Genomic DNA, 25,232 nt, shown 5'->3' with positions numbered 1-25,232 from the left:
CAGTTTGTTTTGGTGGATGATAGAATCTGCTGAAGAGAGTATTTCCTCTAACAGGGAAGATTGTGTTCCTGTTCTAAGATTAGGTCTCTATCACATAACAGCATGATATTAAGCTTAAATAGATAATTGATTATACCATTAGGATCCCAAAGGCTTCACCTTATCTTGGTTCTAAAATAGAATATTATTTCTGTTTTATTATATTTCAATTTATTCAGTTAAGTATTTCCCAATTACATCTTAATGTGGTACAATCTGCACTTGGAAATATTGACTCTAGTGGCCTATATGAAGTATAATCAACTTCAAATCTATCTATCAATCTGTCTGTCTGTCTGTCTATCTAACTATTTATCTATCTATCTCTCTACATTCTTTGAACAAAGAAATCACATTTTGTGGAAATATTTATATATAACTATTAAATCTATTCTGGATTATTCTCTAATCATTATAACCATTTACTGCTATAATTTTCTATTATTCTTTAGTTAGTGATACTATTAGGATTATTCTGGATGTAGGTTACTGCCTTGTAACTATTAAGCATTTCAGAAATGGTTGTTGAATATAGAAGAATTGAATTCCTCCAGAGTTGCTGCTCTTTTCTAGGCTTATCTTTTTTCTTTTGCATTGTATGCAGGAGAATGATGATAAATATTTAATAATCTAATCACTTCACATGGTTACATTTTACCTGCATTATTAATCTTTTCACTCTAATTTTCTTAAATATAGACAATGAACAAAATAGTAAATCAAGTCCTGATTTGTAGCCTTGAAGATTTCTGAAGTGTGAATTTACACAGTGAAAATGTAAGTCAGCTCCCAGAAACCAAAATAAATTGTGTACAGCATATCCCTGGATAAATTTTTAAATAAGCCCATTCTAGGGTATCTTTCATAGCTCTTAAAAAATCAACCTCAAATCCAACCCTTTTTGCAAATTCCTTGTTTGAGAACATAAAGTTTTTCTTTTGGCATCATGTCAGAATTGGGTGAAATATTATTAATTGTGTTCCTTTTTTTGCTTTTTATATTTGTATGCAAATATTGCCAGGTTTTGCATTAAAAATAAATTTCTTATCCCTCTTAATAGATTGGCATATTTTATGTTTGTCAACTTCTCATATAAAACAAAGTCATGATGTCCTATATTGATCTATCCCTTGTCATAAACTATTTCCTCTTCCATACATCTAATAAGACAGATATATTTCTTATTTCCCTAATTTCCCTATTTTCCTTTCTTTACAATGTATAACCTCAGAATTGGCTAGAGCATTGAGAGGTTATTTTCTCAAGTTCATACAAAAATGAAATATCAGAGGTGAAACCTGTGAGTTGTCTAGTCTCACTATTAGGAATATTAGGAATAGTCATATGTCTTCATGAAAATGATCTAATCCCATTTTATGTATGCTAAAGTATTTGGGGCTTATTGTTCTAGTCCATTTTTAGAAGACGCAATGTTTTTAATCAATCATATTCAACAAACATTTACTGAGAACCTGTTATATAATGGGAACTGTGCTACGGAAACCTTGTGGATACAAAGACAAACATCATATAGACTTTATTCTCAAGGAATTTATATGTTGAAAAAAAAGAACATATAAATAAATAAAGATAATGAGGGGCTTTGAAAACCAGAGAAACTTATATTTTATTGTAAAGTGGAGAAAAGGTAACATGATTAATTGAATCATCTGTTTATTTTTGTTTTGGTTTGTTTTTTAATCTTTACATACAGGAAGCCAACAATGTGACCACTTCACTGTAGTGGAAAATAAAACTGGACCTGGAGGAAAATTATCCTTTTTTTAAAATTTAATAGCCTTTTATTTACGGGTTATATGTATGGATAACTTTACAGCATTGACAATTGCCAAACCTCTTGTTCCAATTTTTCCCCTCCTTCCCCCCAGCCCCTCCCCCAGATGGCAGGATGACCAATAGATGTTAAATATATTAAAATATAAATTAGATATACAATAAGTATACATGACCAAACCATTATTTTGCTGTATAAAAAGAATCAGACTCTGAAATATTGTACAATTAGCCTGTGAAGGAAATCCAAAATGCAGGTGGGCAAAAATAAAGGGATTGGGAATTCAATGTAATGGTTTTTAGTCATCTCCCAGAATTCTTTCACTGGGCATAGCTGGTTCAGTTCATTACTGCTCATTGGAACTGATTTGGTTGATCTCATTGCTGAAGATGGCCAGGTCCCTTAGAATTGTTCATCACATAGTGTTGTTGAAGTATATAATGATCTCTTGGCCCTGCTCGTTTCACTCAGCATCAGTTCGTGTAAGTCACTCCAGGCCTTTCTGAAATCATCCTGTTGGTCATTTCTTACGGAACAATAATATTCCACAATATTCATGTGCCACAATTTATTCAGCCATTCTCCAATTGATGGGCATGCACTCAGTTTCCAGTTTCTGGCCACTACAAAGAGGGCTGCCACAAACATTTGTGTACATAGAGGTCCCTTTCCCTTCTTTATGATCTCTTTAGGATATAAGCCCAGTAGTAACACTGCTGGATCAAAGGGTATGTACAGTTTGATAACTTTTTGAGCATAGTTCCATATTGCTCTCCAGAATGGTTGGATATATTCACAGTTCCATCAACAATGTATATTAGTGTACCTGTTTTCCCACATCCCTTCCAATATTCCATATTATCTTTCCTTGTCATTCTAGCCAGTCTGACAGGTGTCTGATAGGTGACAGTGGTATCTCAGAGTTGTATTAATTTGCATTTCTCTGATTAATAATGACTTGGAGCATTTTTTCATATGACTAGAAATGGTTTCAATTTGTTCATCTGAGAATTGTCTGTTCATATCCTTTGACCAATTTATCAATTGGAGAATGGCTTGATTTCTTATTAATTAGAGTCAATTCTCTATATATTTTGGAAATGAGGCCTTTATCAGAATCTTTGACTGTAAAAATATTTTCCTAGTTTATTTCTTCCCTTCTAATCTTGTCTGCATTAGTTTTGTTTGTACAAAAACTTTTCAGTTTGGTATAGTCAACATTTTCTATTTTGTGATCAGTAATGATCTCTAGTTCTTTGGTCATAAATTCCTTCCTCTTCCACAGGTCTGAAAGGTAAACTATCCTGTGTTCCTCTAATTTATTAATAATCTCATTCTTTATGCCTAGGTCATGAACCCATTTTGACCTTCTCTTGGTGTATGGTGTTAATTGTGAATCAATGCCTAGTTTCTGCCATATTAGTTTCAAATTTCCCAAGCAATTTTTGTCAAACAGTAAGTTCTTATCCCAAAAGCTGGGGTCTTTGGGTTTGTCAAACACTAGGTTGCTATACTTGTTGACTGTTTTGTCCTTTGAACCTAACCTATTCCACTGACCAACTAGTCTATTCCTTAGCCAATACCAAATGGTTTTGGTAGCTGCTGCTCTATAATATGATTTTAGATCTGGTACAGCTAAGCCACCTTCATTTGATTTTTTTTTTCATTAATTCCCTTGAAATATTTGACCTTTTGTTTTTCCATATGAATTTTGTTGTTATTTTTTCTAGGTCATTAAAATAGTTTTTTGGAGGGAGTCTGATTGCTATAGCGCTAAACAAATAGATTAGTTTAGGTAGTATCGTCATCTTTATTATATTTGCTCACCCTATCCAAGAGCATTTAATATTTTTCCAATTGGTTACATCAGACTTAATTTGTGTGAAAAGTGGTTTGTAATTTTGCTCATAAAGTTTCTGATTTTCCATTGGCAGATATATTCCTAAGTACTTTATACTATCAGTAGTTACTTTAGGACTTGACCTTTTATTTTTCCATATGAATTTTGTTGTTATTTTTTCACAGTATTTACTTTAAATGGAATTTCTCTTTGTAACTCTGACTGTTGGATTTTGTTAGTGATATATAAGAATGCTGATGATTTATGTGGGTTTATTTTGTATCCTGCAACTTTGCTAAAGTTATGGATTATTTCTAATAACTTTTTAGTAGAATCTCTGGGGTTCTCTAAGTATACCATTATATCATCAGCAAAGAGTGATAATTTGGTTTCCTCATTGCCTACTCTAATTCCTTTAATCTCTTTCTCAACTCTTATTGCCAAAGCTAGCATTTCTAATACAATATTGAATAGTAATGGTGATAGTGGGAAGCCTTGTTTCACTCTTGATCTTATTGGGAATGATTGTAGTTTTTCTCCATTACATATGATGCTTACTGATGGTTTTACATAGATGCTGCTGATTAATTTAAGGAAAAGTCCATTTATTCCTATACTCTCAAGTGTTGTTAATAGAATGTATGTTGGATTTTATCAAATGCTTTTTCTGCATCTATTGAGATGATCATATGGTTTGTCTTAATTTGGTTATTAATATGGCCAATTATATTAATAGTTTTCCTAATATTGAACCAGCCCTTCATTCCTGGTATAAATCCTATTCAATTATATTGTATTATCCTGGGGATGATTTTCTATAGTCTTTTTGCTAATATCTTATTTAAGATTTTAGCATCAATATTCATTAGGGAGATTGGTCTATACTTTTCTTTCTGTTTTTAGCCTACCTGGTTTAGGTATCAGTACCATGTCTGTGTCATAGAAGGAATTTGGTAGGACTCCTTCATTCCCTATTTTATCAAATAATTTATATAGCATTGGGGCCAATTGTTCTTTAAATGTTTGATAGAATTCACATGTAAATCCATCTGGTCCTGGGGATTTTTTCTTAGGGAGTTGATTAATAGCCTGTTGTATTTCTTTTTCTGAAACGGGACTATTCAAACAATTTACTTCCTCCTCTGTTAATCTGGGAAGTCTACATTTTTGGAGGTAGTCATCCATTTCACTTATGTTATCAAATTTATTGACGTAAAGTTGGGCAAAATAACTCCTTATTATTTCTCTAATTTCCTCTTCATTGGTAGAAAATTCTCCCTTTTCATTTTTAAGACTACTAATTTCATTTTCCTCCCTCCTTTTTCTAATAAGATTTACCAAAGGCTTATCTATTTTATTGACTTTTTCATAGACCCAACTCTTAGTTTTATTAATTAGTTCAATAGTTTTTTTAATTTCAATATTATTAATTTCTCCTTTTAATTTTAGAATTTCAAATTTAGTATTTGATTGGTATTTTTAATTTGGTCTTTTTTTAGTTTTTTTAGTTGCAAGCCCAATTCATTGATCTTCTCTTTCTCTGTTTTATTGAAGTAAGCCTCTAAGAATATAAAATTCCCTCTTATTACCACTTTGGTTGCATCCCACAAATTTTGGTATGATGTCTCATCGTTGTCATTATCTTGAGTGAAATTATTAATTGTATCTATAATTTGCTGTTTCACCCAATCATTTTTTAAGATGAGATTGTTTGGTTTCCAATTACTTTTTGGTCTATTTACCCCTAACTTTTTGTTGAATGTAGTTTTTATTGCATCATGATCTGAAAAGAAAGCATTTACTCTTTCTGCCTTCTTGCATTTAATTTTGAGGTCTTTATGTCCTAATATATGGTCAGTTTTTGAATAGGTTCCATGAAGTGCTGAGAAGAAAGTATATTTCTTTCTGTCTCCATTCAATTTTCTCCAAAGATCTAACATACCTAATTTTTCTAATATTCTATTTACTTCTTTAATTTCTTTCTTATTTGTTTTGTGGTTTGATTTGTCTAATTCTGAGAGTGCAAGGTTGAGATCTCCCACTATTAATTACAGTTTTGTTGTCTATTTCTTCTTGCAACTCTCTTAACTTCTCCTTTATTAGGAAGTTGGATACTATACCACTTGGTGCATATATGTTTAGTATTGATATTGGTTCATTGTTATATTATTTTAGTCACTTATTACTATGGATTGTGGAACTAATTTTTTTTCCCTGTGGGGGAATGTCTTTTGATTTATCCATGAATTTTAAAGCCACCACTGTCAAAATGGTTTACTGATGTCCACTGTGCATGCTACAGCTTCTTGGAGCCATAGATGATAGTTAGATGGATCAGATGGACACCAAAGAGGCAAAGCAATCTTGTAAAGTGTGCAGCAGCTTTCATACCAAAGGTATTAGTCTTCTCTGAACATATCCTACACCCCAGATCTAATCCATTCTTTTATTGTACCACTCTATTTCTTAGTACCTAATTATTTTGATGATTATCACTTTGTAATACAGCTTAAGATCTGATACTGGCACACTTTTCTTCACATTGATACATGGAAAAAATTTTGTTCTTTGAAATGAATTTTGATACTATTTATTCTAACTCTACAAGATATTTTATAGTAGATTGATTAATGTGCCACAAGATAAATACATTAATTTAGATGAAATTGCTGTTTTTTATTATATTGTCTTTTCCTATCCATGAGCAATCAATAGTTCTCCAATTATTTAAATTGGATCTCACTGTTTGCTAACATAGTTTGCTAATCATGCATTTTAAAAATAATATATTTTTCACTAAATTAATTTTAAAATTCATTTTAAAATTGAGTTCTGGGGTAGAGCCAAGATGGTTGAGAGGAGACGTGTTTCTTTCTGAACTTCTCCAGTGACCCTCACACTAATTATAAAACCAGCCTCTGAATTAGTTTTGGACTGACAGAACCCACAAATATTGGGAGTGTAACAAATTACCAGCAGAAGATAACTTCAAAGATCACCAGAAAAGGTCTGCTTCAATCAGGAATGACGGAAGGTGGACCAAGAACAAGCAGGCTGAGCATAGATGCCAGTGCCAGCAGTGCAGAACTGAGATGTGTGGGTTTAGAATACCAGATAATCTATAGGGAGGAATCTACAGCACTATTGGTTACTCTGTCCTGCTTGCAAACCAGTAGATCAGCAGAGAAGTTATAAAACATCCAACACAAACACAAAAGGTAAATAGTAAACCCTGAAATACCAAAATTTCATGAGATCTGGCCACATCCACCCAGCACCAGAGTGAATTATCACAGACTCAGTGCAGCTGCTGCCACATGTAGAGAAAGCTTGGACAATCCCCCTTTCCCTAAAAGCAGATCTCAACTTTTTCTAAAAAAAAATGAGTAAAAAAGAAAAAAAAAAAAGATCTTTCTAGTGTTTATAGTGAAAAGAAGAACATATTTCAAACCCTGAGGAGACTAAAAGCAGATTGTCTACAGATAAAATACCAAAGGGTGATATAAATTGGTCCCATCACACAAGGCTCTCCTAGAAGAAATTATAAAAGATCTCAAAAGAGAGATGGAAGAAAAATGGGTAGAGAAATGAGAACTTTACAAGAGGGTTTGGAAAAGAATACAAAAATTGTCTGATGAAAAATCATTACAAAAATATTTTGTAATAGATTAAAAAACCATTAGCAAAATGAAATAGCATTTCATTACGCTTTCCATAAAGAAATGGAAGCATATAACTCCTTAAAAAATAGAGTTGACACCGGCCGAAGAAAATCTGCAGTCTCGCCAAAAAAAGGTTGGTTCCGGGGCCAGGGGGGAGATTGGCGCAGACAGGGAGAGAAATTAGGTTCTGAGGAGAGTCTCAAACCGAGGGTGAAGGAACAGATCTCAGCAAAAGCCTGCAGCCCCAACCCGCAGTACGGGCTTTTCCTTGGGGCAGTTGTGATCCTGCACGGCAGGAGGACGAAGCCCGGTTAGCCTACAAATTGCGCAGTGGGGAGCTCGGCTTAGGGCCATAGAGCTTTTCCAGGGCCGATTAGCATTGGGCAGAGACACTGGGGCAGAGTTCGGGGCAGTCTGCGGTCTGTGGTCTGCTGTCAGCTACTAATACTCACAGTCCCACAAGAGGCTCCCGCCTGGGGCAGTGACACTTTCACCCCTTAGTCTCTAGCCAAGGGCAATCGCTAACCCACTCAGCCCTACTAAGCAGTTTGATAGCTCAGCCAGTGCTGAATCCACTTCCTGTTGGGGAAGGGAAACTCCACCAGAGCACTCCCATACCTGGAGCCGGAAATCGGTTTACATCTTCCCTGCTCTGCAGAGGAAGCTGGTAACCCCTGCCTAGGAGACCCACCCAAAGGCTTTAAAACATGAATAAAAAGATGAAAAGAACGATCAACAGCTTCTATGCAGAAAAAGAGCAGGTCAGCAAACCTGAAGAGACCTCAAACAGCAAAAATGCATCAGACTGTTCTCCTTTACATGATGCTCTCATAGAAGAGACCATTAAAAGTCTCAAAAGAGAGTTAGAAGATAAATGGGAAAGGAAAGAGAAGCCTTACAAGAGAGCAACAACTTCCTGAAATACGAATTGGAAAAGTAAAAAACTCAGGAAAGTAAGAATTGTGAATTGAAAAATAAAGAATTCACTAGAAAATAGGATTTGTGGAATTGAAAAGACAAAGAACTCACAAGAAAGTAGGATCCGTGAATTGAAAAGACAAAGAACACTCAAGAAAGTAGGATCTGTGAATTGAAAAGAAAATAATCTCACTAAAAAAAAAAATTAGTGAAATGGAAAAAGTTCCACAGACCAAAACAATACATTCAAAAACCTCAATTGGATATATACAGAAAGAAGTAAAAAAGCTAATGAAGAAAAATAATTCTTTTAAAATTAGAACTGAACAAATAGAAACTAATGATTCATTGAGATAGCAAGAATCAGTCAAGCAAAAACAAAAAAATGATAAACTGGAAAAAAACATGAATTATCTACCAGCAAAAACGACAGACTTGGAAAATAGATCTAGGAGAGATAATCTGAGGATTATTGGACTTTCTGAAAACTATGATGAAAAAAAGAGCCTAGATACTATTTTATAATAAATCATCAAAGAGAACTGCCCTAGATGTAATAGAACTGTGAAGGTAAAATAGGTATTGAAAGAATCTCATCGAACACCTTCTGAAAGAAACCCTAAAATAAAAACCCAAGGAATATTGTGGCAAAATTTCAAAATTATCATGATTAAGGAAAAATTTTACAAGCAGCCAAAAACCATTTAAATACTGAGGTGCCACAATAAGGATCACCCAAGATCTGGCTGCCTCTACATTAAAGGAAAGAAGGGCCTGGAATATGATATTCCGAAAGGCACAAGAACTTGAGATGCAGCCAAGAATAAACTACCCAGCTAAGCTAAGCATTTTCTTCCAGGGAAGAAGATGGACATTTAATGAAACAAATGAATTCCATTTGGTTCTGAAGAAAAAACCAGAACTAAACAAAAAATTTGATCTCCAAGCATAGAACTCAAGAGATGAAGAAAAGGCAAAAATAACTCTTGAGAATTGTATTTCTGTTGTGGATATACAAAAAGAATACATGTATAATTTGATTGTACTGATATAACATAAAAAAGGGAAGTAGATATGGAAAAGGGATGATGGCAGAATAAGATGGGAAGGAGGGATAAAAAGAGGGAAACCACATCACACGAAGAGGCAAAGGAAACTTATCATATCTGAGGGAATTTAGAGAGGGGAGGAAATTTGGTGAATCTTTCCTCATCAGAGTTGGCTCAAAGAAAATAATTGACATTTGTTTTAGAGAAAATTCTTTCCCTCATTAAAAACAGGAGAGGAAAAGGAAAAGAAAAGAAAAAGGGAAAGAAGGGGAAAGACTCAAAGAGGGGAGGGAGGGATTATAAAGAGGATAAGATCGGAACAAGAGGGGACATAAGTTTAAAAGGGGAAAAGAGGGTGGGGAGGCAAGAATAAGTAAAGCACAATCTGGGGTTATTAGGATGGCAGGAAATACAGATTTAGTAATTCAACCATAAATGTGAATGGGATGAACTCCCCCAAAAGAGGAGGCAGATAGCAGACTGGATCAAAACAGAACCCACAATATGTTTTTAAAGAAACACATTTGCAGGGGATACATATAGAAAAGGTAAAAGGGAAAAATCTATTAGCTTCAGGTGAAGTGAGTGGAGCCATCCATCCGATCAACAAAAGAAAATTGATCTAATTAAAAGAGATTTGGAAGGAAACTACATCCTGCAAAGGGAATAAAAAGGCAATATCAAATTTTAAACATTAGACCCAAGTGGATGGACCCAACTTTAAAGGAAAGAAGAGGCAAGAAGAAATAGAAAAAAACTGTTAAAGGGAGATCTCAACCTTGACTCTCAGAATTAACAAACAAACCACAAACAAATAAGAAAGAAATTAAAGAAGTAAATAGAATATTAGAAAATTAGGGATGTTGGATCTTTGGAGAAAATTGAATGAGATAGAAGGAATAATTTCTTTCAGCAGTTCATGGAACCTATTAAAAATTGACCATATTTAGGACATAAAGACCCAAAATTAAAATGCAAGAAAGCAGAAATAGTAAATGCTTTCTTTTCAGATCATGATGCAAAAAAACTACATTCAACAAAAAGAAAATAGACCAAAAAGTAATTGGAAACTAAAAAATCTCATCTTAAAGAATGATTGGGTGAAGAGCAAATTATAGATACAATTAATAATTTCAATTAAGATAATGACAATGATGACATCAACCAAAATTTGTGAATGCACAAAGGGTAAAAAGAGGAATTTTATATCCTTAGAGGCTTACTTGAATAAAACAGAGAAAGAAAAGAAATGAATTGGGCCTTTTAAAATAAAAAACTAAAAAGACCAAATTAAAACCCCCAATCAAATATAAATTGGAAATTTAAAATTAAAAGGAGAAATTAAAAATATTGAAAGTAAAAAACTATTGAACTAATTAATAAAACTAAGAGTTGGTTCTATGAAAGCCAAAAAATGATGTTTTGAAATCTGATTAGAAAAAGGAGGGAGGAAAAAAAATTAGTAGTCTTAAAATGAAAGGGAGAACTTTCCAAATGAAGAGGAAATTAGAGAAATAATAAGGAGTTATTTTGCTCAACCTTTTTCCAAAAATTTGATAACCTAAGTGATATGGATGACTACCCCAAAAAATACAGACTTCCCAGACTAACAGAGGAGGAAATAAATTGTTGAATAGTCCCATTTCAAAAAGAAAAGAACAGGAAAAAAACCCCCAAGAAAAATCCCAGGACCAGATGGATTTAAGTGAATTTTACCAAACATTTAAAGAACAATTGGCCCCCAATTATAAATTATTTGATAAAATAGGAATGAAGGAGTCCTACCAAATTCCTTCTATGACAAGACATGGTACTGATATAAACCAGGTAGGCTAAAACAGAGAAAGAAAATTAAGACCAATCTCCCTAATGAAATTGATGCTAAAATCTTAAATAAGATATTAGCAAAAAGACACAGAAAATCATCTCCGATAATACATATGATCAAGTAGGATTTATACCAGGAAGCAGGGCTGGTTAATATTAGGAAAACTATCAATATAATTCCAAATTTAACCAAATTAACAAAACCATATGATCATCTCAATAGAAGCAGAAAAAGCATTTGATAAAATCCAACATCCATTCCTATTAAAAACACTTGAATATAGGAATAAATGGACTTTTCCAAAATAATCCAGCATCTATTGAAACCATCAGTGATAATGAATGGAGACAAACTGCAACATTCCCAAAGATCTGAGTAAAACAAGGTTGCCCACTATCACTGTTATATTTAATATTGTCTTAGAAACGCATATAGCAATAAGAGCTGAGAAAGAGATGAAAGGAATAAGAATAGGCAATGAGGAAGCCAAATTATCACTCTTTTGCTGATGACATGATGGTATACTTAGAGAACCCCAGAGATTCCGCTAAAAGTTATTAGAAATAATCCACAACTTTTAGCAAAGTTTTTTATAAAATAAACCCACATAAGTCATCACATTCTTAATATCACAACAAAATCCAACAGTCAGAGTTACAAAGAGAAATTCCATTTAAAGAACTACTGATAAATAAAATATTTAGGAATCCATTCAAGGGAAAATGGGAAACTTTATGAGTAAAATTACAGGCCACTTTTCACAAAATTAAGTCTGATCTAACCAAATGGAAAAAATATTAAATGCTCTTGATAGGGATGCAAATAATAAAGATGACAATATTACCAAACTAATTTTATTTAGTGCTATACCAATCAGATCCACAAAACATTTTAATGACCTAGAAAAATAAAACAAAGTTATATGGAAAACAAAAGGTCAAGAATTTAAGGAATTAATGAAAAAATCAAATGATGGTGGCTTAGCTGTACCAGATCTAAAATTATATTATAGAGCAGCAGTTACCAAAACATTTGATTGGCTAAGGAATAGATTAGTTGATCATGGAATAGATTAGGTTAGATAAAACACAACAAAATAGCAACCTAGTCTTGACAAACCCAAAGATACCAGCTTTTTGGGATAAGAACTTACTGTTTGATAAAAATTGGGAAAATTGGAAACCAAATAAAACTAGTATTATCCATACTTAACGCCGTACACCGATAATCAAAATGGGTTAGACCAGGGTTGAATGAAATTATTAATAAATTACAGAAAAAGATAGTTTACCCCTCAGACCTGTAAGGGAAGGTCTTTTGGACCAGCAGAACTAAGATCAATTGATCAAAAAGAAAATTTTGATTGTACCAAACTGAAAAGTTTTGACAAACAAAACTAATGCAGACAAGATTAGAAGGGAAAATAAACTGGGAAAAATTTTTACAGTCAGGTTCTGATAAAGGCCCATTTCCAAAATATATAGAGAATTAACCAATTTATAAAAAATCGCTTCCTCCAATTGAAAACGGTCAAAGGATATGAACAGCCAATTTCAGATGAAGAAATTGAAAGTATTTCTAGTCATATGAAAAGATGCCCAAGTCATTATTAATCAGAGAAATGCAAATTAAGACAACTGTAAGATAACTACATACCGCGATTGGTGATGAAGGAAAAATTAATGATGTTGTTGAGGGAAGGGAAAACGGGACATTGATGCATTGGGTTGTCAACGAATCCAACCATTTTGGGAGTAGTTTGAATTATGCTAAAAAGTTATCAAATGATATTTGACCAGCAGTGTTACTACGGGATTATATCCCAAAGAGATTATAAAGAAGGAAAGGGACCGTATTGCAGAATGTTTGTGGCAGCCCTTTGTAGTGGCTAAAAACTGAAACGAATTGATGTCCATCAGTTGAGAATGGTTGAAAAATTGTGGTTATGAAAATTATGGAATATTACTGTTCTGTAAGAAATGACCAAAGGATAATTTCAGAAAGGTCTGGGGAGACTTAAGAACTGATGCTGAGGAAATGAAGACCAGGAGATCATTATATACTTAAAACAATACTTATAGACCAGTTCTGATGGATCAGGCCATCCTCATCAACGAGACCAACCCATTTCTAATGGAGGAAATGAACTGAACTAGCTATGCCCAGAAAAAGAACTCTGGAGATGACTAAAACCATTACATTGAATTCTAATCCTATATTTATGCACACCGCATTTTTGATTTCCCTTCACAAGCTAATTGTACAATATTTCAGAGTGTGATTCTTTTCTACAGCAAAATAATTTTGGTCAGGTATACTTATTGGTATCTAATTTTATTTTAATATATTTAACATCTACTGGTCATCCCCATCTAGGAGGGGGGGGGAAGAGGAAAATTGAACAAGAGGTTTGGCAATTGTTAATGCTGTAAAGTTACCCATGTATATATCCTGTAAATAAAAGGCTATTAAATAAAAATAAATAAATAAATAAAAGGCTACAAAACTGTGCAGACCCTTAGATCCAAAGAAAGCCATTAACTGGGTCTTATTGAAGGAAATCTAAAGGGGAAAAGACCCACATGAGCAAAAAATGTTTTACCAGCCTTTTGTGGCAGCGAAGAATTGAAAATGAATAGATGCCCATCAGTTGAGGGATGTTGAAAAGTTGTGGATATGAAGAAATGGAAATTATTCTTCAAAAAATGATGAACAAGTTGATTTTAGAAATGGAAAGATTTAAAGAACTTTTGATATGAATCAAGCCAATTGTACAAAACAGCAAGAATTGTGATGACATTTATGAAAGACTTGATTCTTTCAGTGGTTCAGTAATCCAAAGAATCTAAAGTCTTTGGACAGAAAAATGCCATCTGCTTCCAGAAAAAGAACTAAGGAGACATGTAGCATCCAGAGTAGCTCTCTGGAAGATTTCAGTACCAGCCCAAGTCCTTGATTTTAGAAGAGGAATGATGAGGCAGGGACCCACATGAATGGCCAAATATGAAGTCTGTTTATTTCAAGTTCTTAAATGCCTTAATACAATTAAGTCAATACAATACACTGAGCATGTGCTAACTATAAGCACCTCGCTATTATTATGTAAATATAAATATTATTATGTAAATACTGCAAGTATTTCTGCTTCAAGTAGAACAAAGGTTGTCACATCCCCTGACTTCTCAGGAAGGCTGAGAAGCCCCCAAGAAGAGATGAGAGTCTTACCAGACATTGTCATCAGGTTCCCTCTGGGCTAAAGAGTCTTATACCATGGAAAGAGTTCCTCCACTGTCCCTGGCCTTCTACAGAAACTGAATGTAAATCAATACATGCTATGTTTGTTCACTTCTTTTTTCTGTTTTTTTTTTTCTCCAGTGATTTTTCTCTTTTGCTCGTTTTTTTCTCCCAAAATGATTCATAAAGTAATGTGTATTAAAAATAAATAAATTTACTAGAAAAAAAATAGAGTTGACAAAATGGGAAAAGAAAACAACATCCTGAAAAACAGAATTTGAGAAGTGGAAAAGGAAAATAACTCCTTTTAAAAAATTGTGAAATGGAAAAAAAAAATCCATAGAACACAACAATTAATTTAAAATTTCAATTGGACAAATACAAAAAAGAAGCAAAAGAAAATAAATGAAGAAAATAATTCACTAAAAATCAGAAATAAACAAATGGAAATGAATGACTCAATAAAACATCAAGAATCAGTCAGGCAAAATGAAAAAAAAAATTAAAAATTGTAAAATATCTACTTGGGAAATTAAGTAACCTGGAAAATAGAACTAGGAGAAACAATCTAAGGATTATTAAACTTTCTAAAAAGCATGATTAAAAAAAAAAAGCCTAGATACTATTTTTCAGGAAATCATCAAAAACAATACCCAGATTTCCTAGAATCATAAAGTACAGTAGACATTGAAAGAATTCATCAGACACTTCTTCAAAGAGACACTAAAGTTAAAACTCCAAAAAATATTGTGGCTAAATTTCAGAACAACTGGACAAAGGAAAAAAAAAATTACAACCAGCGTGGGGTGGTGGGAGGAACAGTTCAAAAACTGAGGAGCCACAATAAGGATTATATAGGAGCTTGCAGCTTTCACCTTAAAGGATTGAAGAGCTTGGAATATGATATTTTAAAAGGCAAAGGAACTTTGAATGCAGCCAAGAATAAATTACCCAGCTAAAATGAGCATTTTCTTTCATGGAAGAAAATGGACATTCTATGAAACAGGTAAATTTCATTTATTTCTGATGAAAAGACCAGAGTTTAACAAAAAATTTTGACCTTCCAAATTAATTTAGAACTCAAGAGAAGCATAAAAGGTAAAAAAAAAAAAAAAAAAAAAAAAAAAAAAAAAAAAAAAAAAAAAAAAAAAAAAAAAAACCTCTTGAGAAATGTATTTCATGTATTTCTGTTATGAGTATATGTAGACAGTGCATGTATACTTTGATTCTACTTTTATAACATAAAAAAGAAACTAGGGGAGAAAAGGGGATTGTACCAGAAAAGGAGGAAAGTGGAGGAAACCTATTATATCTGAGGGAAAAAAGGGAAGGAGATGAACATTGTGTGAATATTGCTGTCATCAGATTTGGCTCAAAGGGAAAATATTAGACATATTTGGTTTCACAAAGAAACTTCTCTCAGCTTATAGAAAAGTGGAAGGGAAAAGGTGAAAAGGGAAGAGGTGAGCTAAAGAAAAGGGAAAAGTAGAGGGTAAGGTATAAGAAAGCAGGAGTGTTAAGGGGCAGGTCAATTCTTTGAGAGCCTCCACAGCTGTGCATCATAACATGAAAAAGTTGCAAAGCAGCCTTTGCTAACACAGGTGTTGTGGACTGGGAATAAGATAAACTGGAGGCAGAAGGAAGAGGAGAGAGGTCAGAGAACACAATGGCCTCTCGATCTCCTTGCATCATCCTCTTACAAGAGGAGATCCATTCTGCAGGTCTGGGTTGGATCTCCAGCAACCACTGTCAGGTGGCTCCCATGCATTCCAACAGCTTCCATGTATTCCAACAGGGGAGGACTTATTTATGAGTAAGTAAAATACTGGGGAGGAGGAAAAGGCAAAAATAAAAGAGAAAAGTATAATTTGGGGTTGAGAAGATGGCAGGAAATACAATACTAGTAGTCTTAACTGTAATTGTGAATGGGAGGAACCCTTCAATAAAGCCAACAGGATTAAAAGCCAGAATCCTACAAGATGTTGTTTACAAGAAACAAATTTAAAAGCAGTGATACAGACAGAGTAAAGGTAAAAGGCTGGAGCAGAATCTATTATGCTTCAAGTGAAGTATAAAAGGCAGGGGTAGCCATCCTGAACTCAGATGAAGTAAAAGCCAAAATTGATCTAATGAAAAGAGATAAGGAAGAAACTTTATATCTTGTTAAAGGATACCTTAGATAAAGAAGCAATATCAATACTAAACATATATGCACCAATTGGCATAGCATGGAAACTTCTAAAGAAGAAGTTGAAGGCTGCAAGAAAAAATAGACAGCAGAACAATAATAGTGGGAGATCTCAACCTTGCTCTCTCAGAACTAGATAAATTGAGCCACAAAATAAATAAGAAAGAAGTTAAGGAGAGAAGTAGAATACTAGAAAAGTTAGGTATAATAGATCTTTGGATATAATTGAATGGAGACAGAAAGGAGTACAATTTCTTCTTGGTAGTTCATGGAACCTATAGAAAAATTGTTGATATATTAAGACAGAAAGATCTCAAAATCAAATGCAGAAAGGTAGAAAAAGTCAATATTTTAAAATTTTTTTCAGATCACAATTCAATAAAAATTGTATTCAATAAAAGGCCAAGGGAAAACAGACCAAAAAGTAATTGGAAACTAAATAATCACATCCTAAAGAATGAATGGCTGAAACAACAAATCAAAGATACAATTAATAATTTTATCCAAGAGAATGACAATAATGAGACAAAATTCCAAAATTTTTGGGTTGCAGCCAAAGCAGTTATAATGGGAAATTGTATGTCTCTAGATGCTTACTTGCATAAAATAGAGAAATAGAAGATCAATGAATTAGGCTTGAAACTAAAAATGCTAGAAAAAGAACAAATTAAAAACCCTCAATCAAATACCTGAAATTCAAAAAATAAAATGAGAGATTAATAATATTGAAAGTAAAAAAAACTGTTGAATTAAAAAATAAAACTGAATTAATTTTATGAAAAACCCAACAAAATGATTAACAATTAATTAAATTGATTACAACGAGAAAGAGGAAAATCAAATTGTTACTCTCAAAAATGAAAAGGGAGAACTTTCCATCAATGAACAGAAAATTAGAGCAATAATTAGGAGTTACTTTGCTCAACTTTATGCTAATAAATTTGATAACCTAAGTGAAATGAAGGAATACCTACAAAAATATAGATTGTCCAGATAAACAGAAGAGAAATTAATTACCTAAATAATCCAATTTTAGAAAAAAGAAATTGAACAAGCTGTTAATCAGCTCCCTAAGAGAGCATCCCCAGGACCAGTTGGATTTATATGAGAATTCTTCCAAATGTTTATTAACTCCAAAACTATATAAACTATTTGAAAAAGATAAGGAAGGAAGAACTCCTATCAATTTTTTTTAATGACACAGATATGTACTGACACCTAAACCAAGTAAAATGAAAACAGAGAAAGAAAATTATAGACCAATCTCCCTAATGAATATTGATGCAAAATCTTAAATAAAATATTAGCAGAGAGTCCAGAAAGTAATCCACAGTTAATACACCATGACCAAGTAGAATTTATACCAAAAATGCAGGACTGGTTCAATATTAGACAAACTACTAGTATAATTGACTATATCAACCAAATTAACAAAAATCATGTGATTATCTCAATAGCTACAGGAAAAGCATTTGATAAAATCCAACATCCATTTCTATGAAAATCACTAGAGAGTATAGAATTAAATGGACTTTTCCTTAAAATAGTAGCATCTATTTGAAACCATCAGCAAAAGTCATATGTAACGAAGATAAACTAGAACCATTCCCAATAAGATCAGGGGTGAAACACAGTTGCCTACTACTTCCATTACTATTCAATATTTCTTTAGAAATGCTAGCTTTGGAAATAAGAGAAGAAAAAGAGATTAAAAGAATTAGAGTAGGTAATGAGGAAACCAAATTATCACTCTTTGTAGATGATATGATAGGATACTTTGAGAACTCTAAAGAACCAACTAAAAAACTATTAGAAATGGTCTACAACTTTAACAAAGTTGCTTAATGCAAAATAAATCTACATAAATCTTCAGTATTTTTATATATCACTAAAAAAAATCTGACAGCAAAAGATACCAAGAGAAATTCCATTTAAATTAACTGTTAATAGTCTAAAATATTTGAGAATTTATCTACCAAGGTAAAGTCAGGAACTTTAAGCAAACTTTAAGTCAGGAACTTTAAGCAAAACTACAAAACACTTTCCACACAAGATCAGATCTAAACAAGTGAAAAAATATCAAGTGCTATTGGATAGGTCAAGTGAATATGATAAAGATGACAATACTATCTAAAGTAATCTAGGTATTTAGTGCTATATCAAAGTCCCAAGAAAATATTTTACTTAAATAAAATATTTAAGAAAAAATAACAACAAAATTCATCTGGAAAAAAAAAGGTCAAGGATTTCAAGGGAATTAATGGGGAAAAAAAAACAAACAAACAAACAAATGAAGGTGTCCTAGCTGTAGCAGATCTAAAATTATGTTATAAAGTAATGGTCAACAAAACCATTGGTACTACTTAAGAACTACTACTAGTTTATAACTACTACTAGTTTATCAGTGGAATGGTTTGGGTTCACAAGACAATATAGTCAAGGACTATAGTAATCAAGAGTTTGACAAACCCAAAGACCCCAGCTTTTGGCATAAAAATTCACTATTTGACAAAAAATGCTAGGAAAATTGGAAACTAGTATGGCAGAAACTAGGCATTGATCAACACCTAGCACTATATACCAAGATAAAGTCAAAATGGGATCTTGATCTAGACATAGAGAATGCCATTATAAACAAATTGGAAGAATATAGGATAGTTTACATCTCAGATTTGTGGAGGAAGAAGGAACTTGTGACCAAAGAAGAACTAGAGATCATTTCTGATCACAAAATAGATCATTTTGATTATATTAAGTTAAAAAGGTTTTGTACAAACAAAACTATTGCAAACAATGTTAGATGAGAAGCAAAACTGGGAAAATATTTCTATTTTCAAAGTTTTTGATAAAGGCCTCATTTCTAAAATACATAGAGAATTAACTCTAATTTATAGGAATTCAAGCCATTCTCCAATTGACAAATAGTCAAAGGATATGAACAGGCAATTTTCAGATGAAGAAATTGAAACTATTTCTAGTCATATGAAAAGGGGCTCCAAATCACTGTTGATCAGAGAAATGAAAATTAAGATACCTCTGACATTACCACTACACACCTAACAGATTTGCTAAAATGATGGGAAAACATAATGATGAATGTATGAGGAGATGTGGAAGAACTGGGAAATTTGTACATTGTTGGTGGAATTGTGAATGGATTCAACAATTCTGGAGAGCAATTTGGAACTAAGCTCAAAAAGTTATCAAAGTGTGCATACCTTTGATCCAGCAGTGTTATTACTGGGCTTATATACCAAAGAGATACTAAAGAAGTGAAAGGAACCCACACGTGCAAAAACTTTTGTGGCAGCTCTTTGTGTAGTGTCAAGAACCTGGAAACAGAGTGGATGCTCATTAATTGGAAAATGGCTGAATAAATTATGGTATGTGAATGCTATGAAATACCATTGTTTTATAAGAAACGACCAGCAGGATGATTTCAGAGAGTCCTTGGAGAGAGAGCAGAACCATGAGATTATTATACATGTCCTTAACAAGATTGTATGATGATCAGTTCTGATGGATGTGACTCTCTTCAACAATGAGATGATTCACACCAGTCCCAATTGTTCAGTGATGAAGAGATCCATCTATACCCAGAGAGGGGTCCATGGGAACTGAATGTAATTTACAACATAGCATTTTCACTCTTTTCATTGTTTCTTGGTTGCATTTTATTCTGTTGCTTCTTCTATTTTTTTTTCTACTGGTTTGGTTTGATTTTTCTTGGGCAACACAAGGGAGAAGAAGAAAAATTGGAACACAGGGTTTTGCAAGGGCTAATTTTAAAGAATTTTCCATGCATGTTTTGAAAAATAAAAAGCTTAAAAATTTGAGTCCAAATTTTCTCTTGTCCTCTTGTCTTCCTCATGTCCACCATTAATTAAGATGGCAAGCAATTTGATGAAGCTTATGTGTAATCATCTAAAACCTGTTTCCATATCTGCTGTGTAGCACAAGAAGAAAAAAAGCCAAAGAATGAAAAACAAAAACAAGTAAACTGAAAAATAGTGCACTTCACTCTCCATTCAGATGCCATCAATTATTTCTCTGGCTGTAGATAGCATTTTTAATTACAGGTTCTTTGAAATTCTTTTGGATCATTATATTGTTGAAAATAATTAAGTCATTAATAGTTGATCATCATATGATATCCCAGTTGCTGTGTCCTGTGTTCTCCTGGTTCTTCTCTCTTTACTTTGTATCACATCATATGAGTTTTCCAGACTTTTCTGAAATTAACCTGCCCATTATTTCTTAGCACAATAGTACTCCATTACAACCATATACTATAATTTTTTTTAGCTATTCCCCAATTGATAGGCATCTTTTTAATTTCTACTTCTTTGTTGCCAGAAAAGGGCTGCTATAAATATATATTTGTATATATAGGTCCTTTCCTCCTGCTCCTCCTTTTTTAATTTCTTTGGAATAGCAACATACTATTGTTATTTCTGGATTAAAGGATATGCACAGTTTGATTGCACTTTGGGCAGATTCCAAATTGTTCTTTTTTCTTACATTAGTCAAACTGGTAATCATGAGATGGTTCTTCAGAGTTATTTTAATTTATATTTTGATAGTAATTTAGAACATTTTAGACTTGTAGATAGCTTTGATTTCTTCTTTTTAAAACTGCTTTTTCATATCCTTTATTATTTAGAGAATAACTTATATTTACATAAATTTGGCTCAGTTCTCTTCATATTTGAGAAATAAGGTTTTTATTAAAGACATTTGCTGCAAAATTTTTTCCAGTTTTCTGCAGTCCTTTTAACCTCAGTTATATTGATTTTCCTTGTGCAATTTTTTTTTTAGTGTAATAAAATCAAAATTACTTGTTTATATCTTTTAATGCTCTCTCTTTCTCTTGTTTGGTCAAAAATTCTTCTGTTCCTCATATATTTGACAGGTAAACTATTTCTTACCCTCAAAATTTGCTTATGTTATCTTTTTTTATGTTTAGATTATATCTTTGTTTTTTTTTTTTTTAATACCATATAAGATATTTGTTTAGACCTAATTTTTGCCATACCGCTTTCCAGTTTTCCTATCACTTTTTGGGGGAAAATATTGATTTCTTTGTTCCCCAAACTGGGATTTTTTTCTTGAGTTTATCAAACACTAGATCACTATGGCCATTTACTACTGAGCCTTGAGTACCTAATATACTCCATTGATTCACTACTCTATTTCTTCACCAGTAGCAGATAGTTCTGATGACTATAGTTTGAGATCTGGTATGGTTAAACCATCTTTCTTCACATTTCCCCCATTAATTCCCTTGAAGTTCTTGACCTTTAATTATTTCAATTGAATTTTGTCATAACCTTCTTATATAATTTTTTGGTAGTTTGATATTATGGTATTCAATAATTAAGTAATTTAGGTACAATTTTCATTTTTATTGTATTGTCTTGGCCTACCCATGAATAATTAATATTTTTGAAATTTATTAAATATAACTTTATTTAGTTAAAGTCTTGACATTGTGTTCATTTAGTTCTTGGATCTGTCTTGGCAGATAGATACACAAATATTTTATGTATTCTACGGTTTTTAATTCAGTTCTTGTAACTAAGAGATACTTTCTCACTCAGAAGTTTTTTTTATATTAAAATAATTATTATATCATGTTTTACATCTTATTTTTTTCCAAATATGTTTTTCCCCCTCCTTTATCTGCAAAGTCAGTTCTTAAGAAAAAGTAGCTCAGCAAAATGAACCAATACATCAGACTTCTTCTAGTTCATGTAATATTCTATAGGCATGGTTCCTGCTTCAGGAGCTTCTATTCTCTAATAATTGATTTCTGCCTATACCATATTTGAGAGACGATTGAATTGACATCCTTGGAGGCCCCTCTATTTTTCCAGGTTTATTTTAATTACTGTAGGTAGAACAACAGTAAATTGGAGCCATGGGATTGGCAAATCTATTTAATTTAAAGAATGGTTACTGACTAGAATTATATATGTCTGCTGCTCTAAATATTGCCAGGCAAAGAAAATATTCTTTAAATAACATATTTATTATTTATATTGTAGCTCACAGTGAAGAGTGTGTCTCACGGTGAAGTATGTCCATGGGAACACACATATAATCCACATTGTCCACGTATATGGCTTACAGTATTGTAAACAGTTTAAATGACTTCAAAATGGAACTATACATTTAGCTCCCCAAACCAGACTGTTCTTAACGTAGCAAAAAAAGGAACATTTAATTTGTTTCCTTTTTGTTTCTCCTTTTACCACTCAAAAGGGAAATATGAAGTAAATAATAAAGCAATAAATGGTAAGAACTTAGGCTCTTACCTCCAATTCCATGGAAGAAGAGGGAAAGAAAAGCATCAAGGCTTGGATTTGAGTATATGTCAAGTTATATGGTTTACCACTTTAACCTATAATAGTTAAGTGATAATTTCAAATTCCATGAGACTACTATAGCTTCTCTCTCTTTTTTTTTGTTCACAGCAAAGAATGCTATAATGTATTCCATCTAAACCCCCATTATTCTTGCAGTGCCTTTTCACTTATCCATGTGAATGCTGTGTTTTTATTAATCCACCTAGGCAAAAGGATTTCCACCATCCTAAAGCTCTACTTGTATTCTCTAGTTTAATATCATAAGTAGTTGGAATCATTATTTTAAAAATGTTTCCACCTGCAAAAAAGAAATTCTTAGATCTCAATTTCCCAAGATAATATCTATTGACATAACTCAAATTAATTGCGTATAAAATTTGTAGAAGGAAAGCAAACATATTTAAATTGTAATAATCATAATGTGATTCAATAATGTATAATTTTGTTTATCAGTGGATGTAGAGGTCCACAGATAGTGGGGGAACTCTGGGTAAGGTATAAAACCCTTTAGCCCAGAGGAAACCTCTGACAATATCCGGTGTGGCTCCCCATTTCCCTTGGTGTTCACACCTTTTCCTGAGAAGTCAAGGAGGGCGTGACCACCTGTGTTCTACTTGAAGCAAGGATACTTACAGCAAGGTGTTAACTCAGTAAGATTAATAAAATAATGATTCTCTAGTTCACATATACTTAGTACTTAGTATGGGCATGTAATGGATCTACAGTTGACACACATTCAGTAAACTGTCCTAATGTAATTGTCCTAAGGGAAATAAGGGCTGAGAGGACTTGAAATAAGCAGACTGCAGAGAGACTCAGGTGAGAATGTGCTCAAGCTCAATCTCAGACTCCACACTCCAGAGAGATCCTGTAGAAAGCTATCCCAGACATTACAAAGGGAGTCAGAAATCTTAGTTTGGCTCCTAGGTCTTTCATCTCTAAAGTTCTGTGTCAAGAAATAGAAATGATGCTCAAAAAAAGGGGAAAAAAGATACCTAGATGAGATCAAGAGCACATAGTTGAAAATGATGTAGGAACTAAAATAATCTCAAAGTAGTGAGGGAGCATTTTTACAAGATACTTCAGGGAGGCAAAGATGCCAGAGGAATGGTCAAAAATAGTTTAAGATTACCCCATAACGGTATTTGAGAACATTGATAAATGCCGACTCTTATTTTCACTTTCCCATCCATCTAAACTCTTTATGAAAATAATTTATAGACATATTGATGATGTTGGTAAAATTATAAAAAGGAAGAGATTTTCTTTTACAAATAATTATTTTGTTAAAACACAATATTAAAGTTATAAAATGGGTTTTCTATGCTTATGACATATTAATTAACCCTCTGAAAGTATTTAATTTGGTAGACCAAAATTCGGTTCTTAAAAATTCATCTCTTAATATATGTCTTATCTGCAAATGTGAAAATTTTTCAATGAGACCCTCTGTTCATCAATATCAAGCAAGATATTGAAGAAAAAGAAGGATCCTTATCAACGGCATTGATCTATATTGTTGAGGATATTTTACTCAGGTTCCAATTGGAAGTGAGAATCCTTATGTATAGTAACTTCCTCCAAATAATACTTTTTATAGCTAAAAACATACAACTGTATCAAGATCAACCTATGTAAAACATATACAAATATTCAAATGAAATTGGTTGACCAAAACAGAAGGATAAGAAATTTGAATACATTGTCAAATATATTGATAGGGGGAAAGCCTACATCAAATTAAGTCCAAGTTTATATATATATATATATATATATATATATATATATATATATATATAAAATATATATATATATGATAAAATATGATATATATATAATATAATATGATATAATATATATAATATATATGAGTGTACACACATGTATATATATATATGTATGTACATGTATACAGACATAGATATGCATCTATATATAGATATCAATATCTAGTCATATATCCCTCTATGTATCTGATCTGTCTTATCTATCTATCCATCTATCTATCATATTACACCTGTCATATTTTTTTAAAGTCAGAGAAGAAGAAAGAAAGACAGAAATATTTATATCCCAGAGATATGCCAGTTTTGTGTTGTGGGTCCTGGTGGCTCATTATTAATTTCTTTAAAAGTAGAAAATTCATAAACACATGGATCCTGAACTGTGAGTAGAAATAACTGCAGAGGAACAAGTTTGTAACCCATGTTCCATGTACAGAAGTGGACTAAGGGTCTGATTACCAATTAGTATTAAGTTTTTGGCTTCAGCTTCTTAAATTGAGTCTTATATTTGGGGAAGAAAAAGGAGA

This window comes from Sarcophilus harrisii, chromosome 1 (assembly GCF_902635505.1).
Source record: "Sarcophilus harrisii chromosome 1, mSarHar1.11, whole genome shotgun sequence".
In the NCBI taxonomy this organism is placed as follows: domain Eukaryota; kingdom Metazoa; phylum Chordata; class Mammalia; order Dasyuromorphia; family Dasyuridae; genus Sarcophilus; species Sarcophilus harrisii.
Note: the sequence above shows the minus strand (reverse complement) of the source record.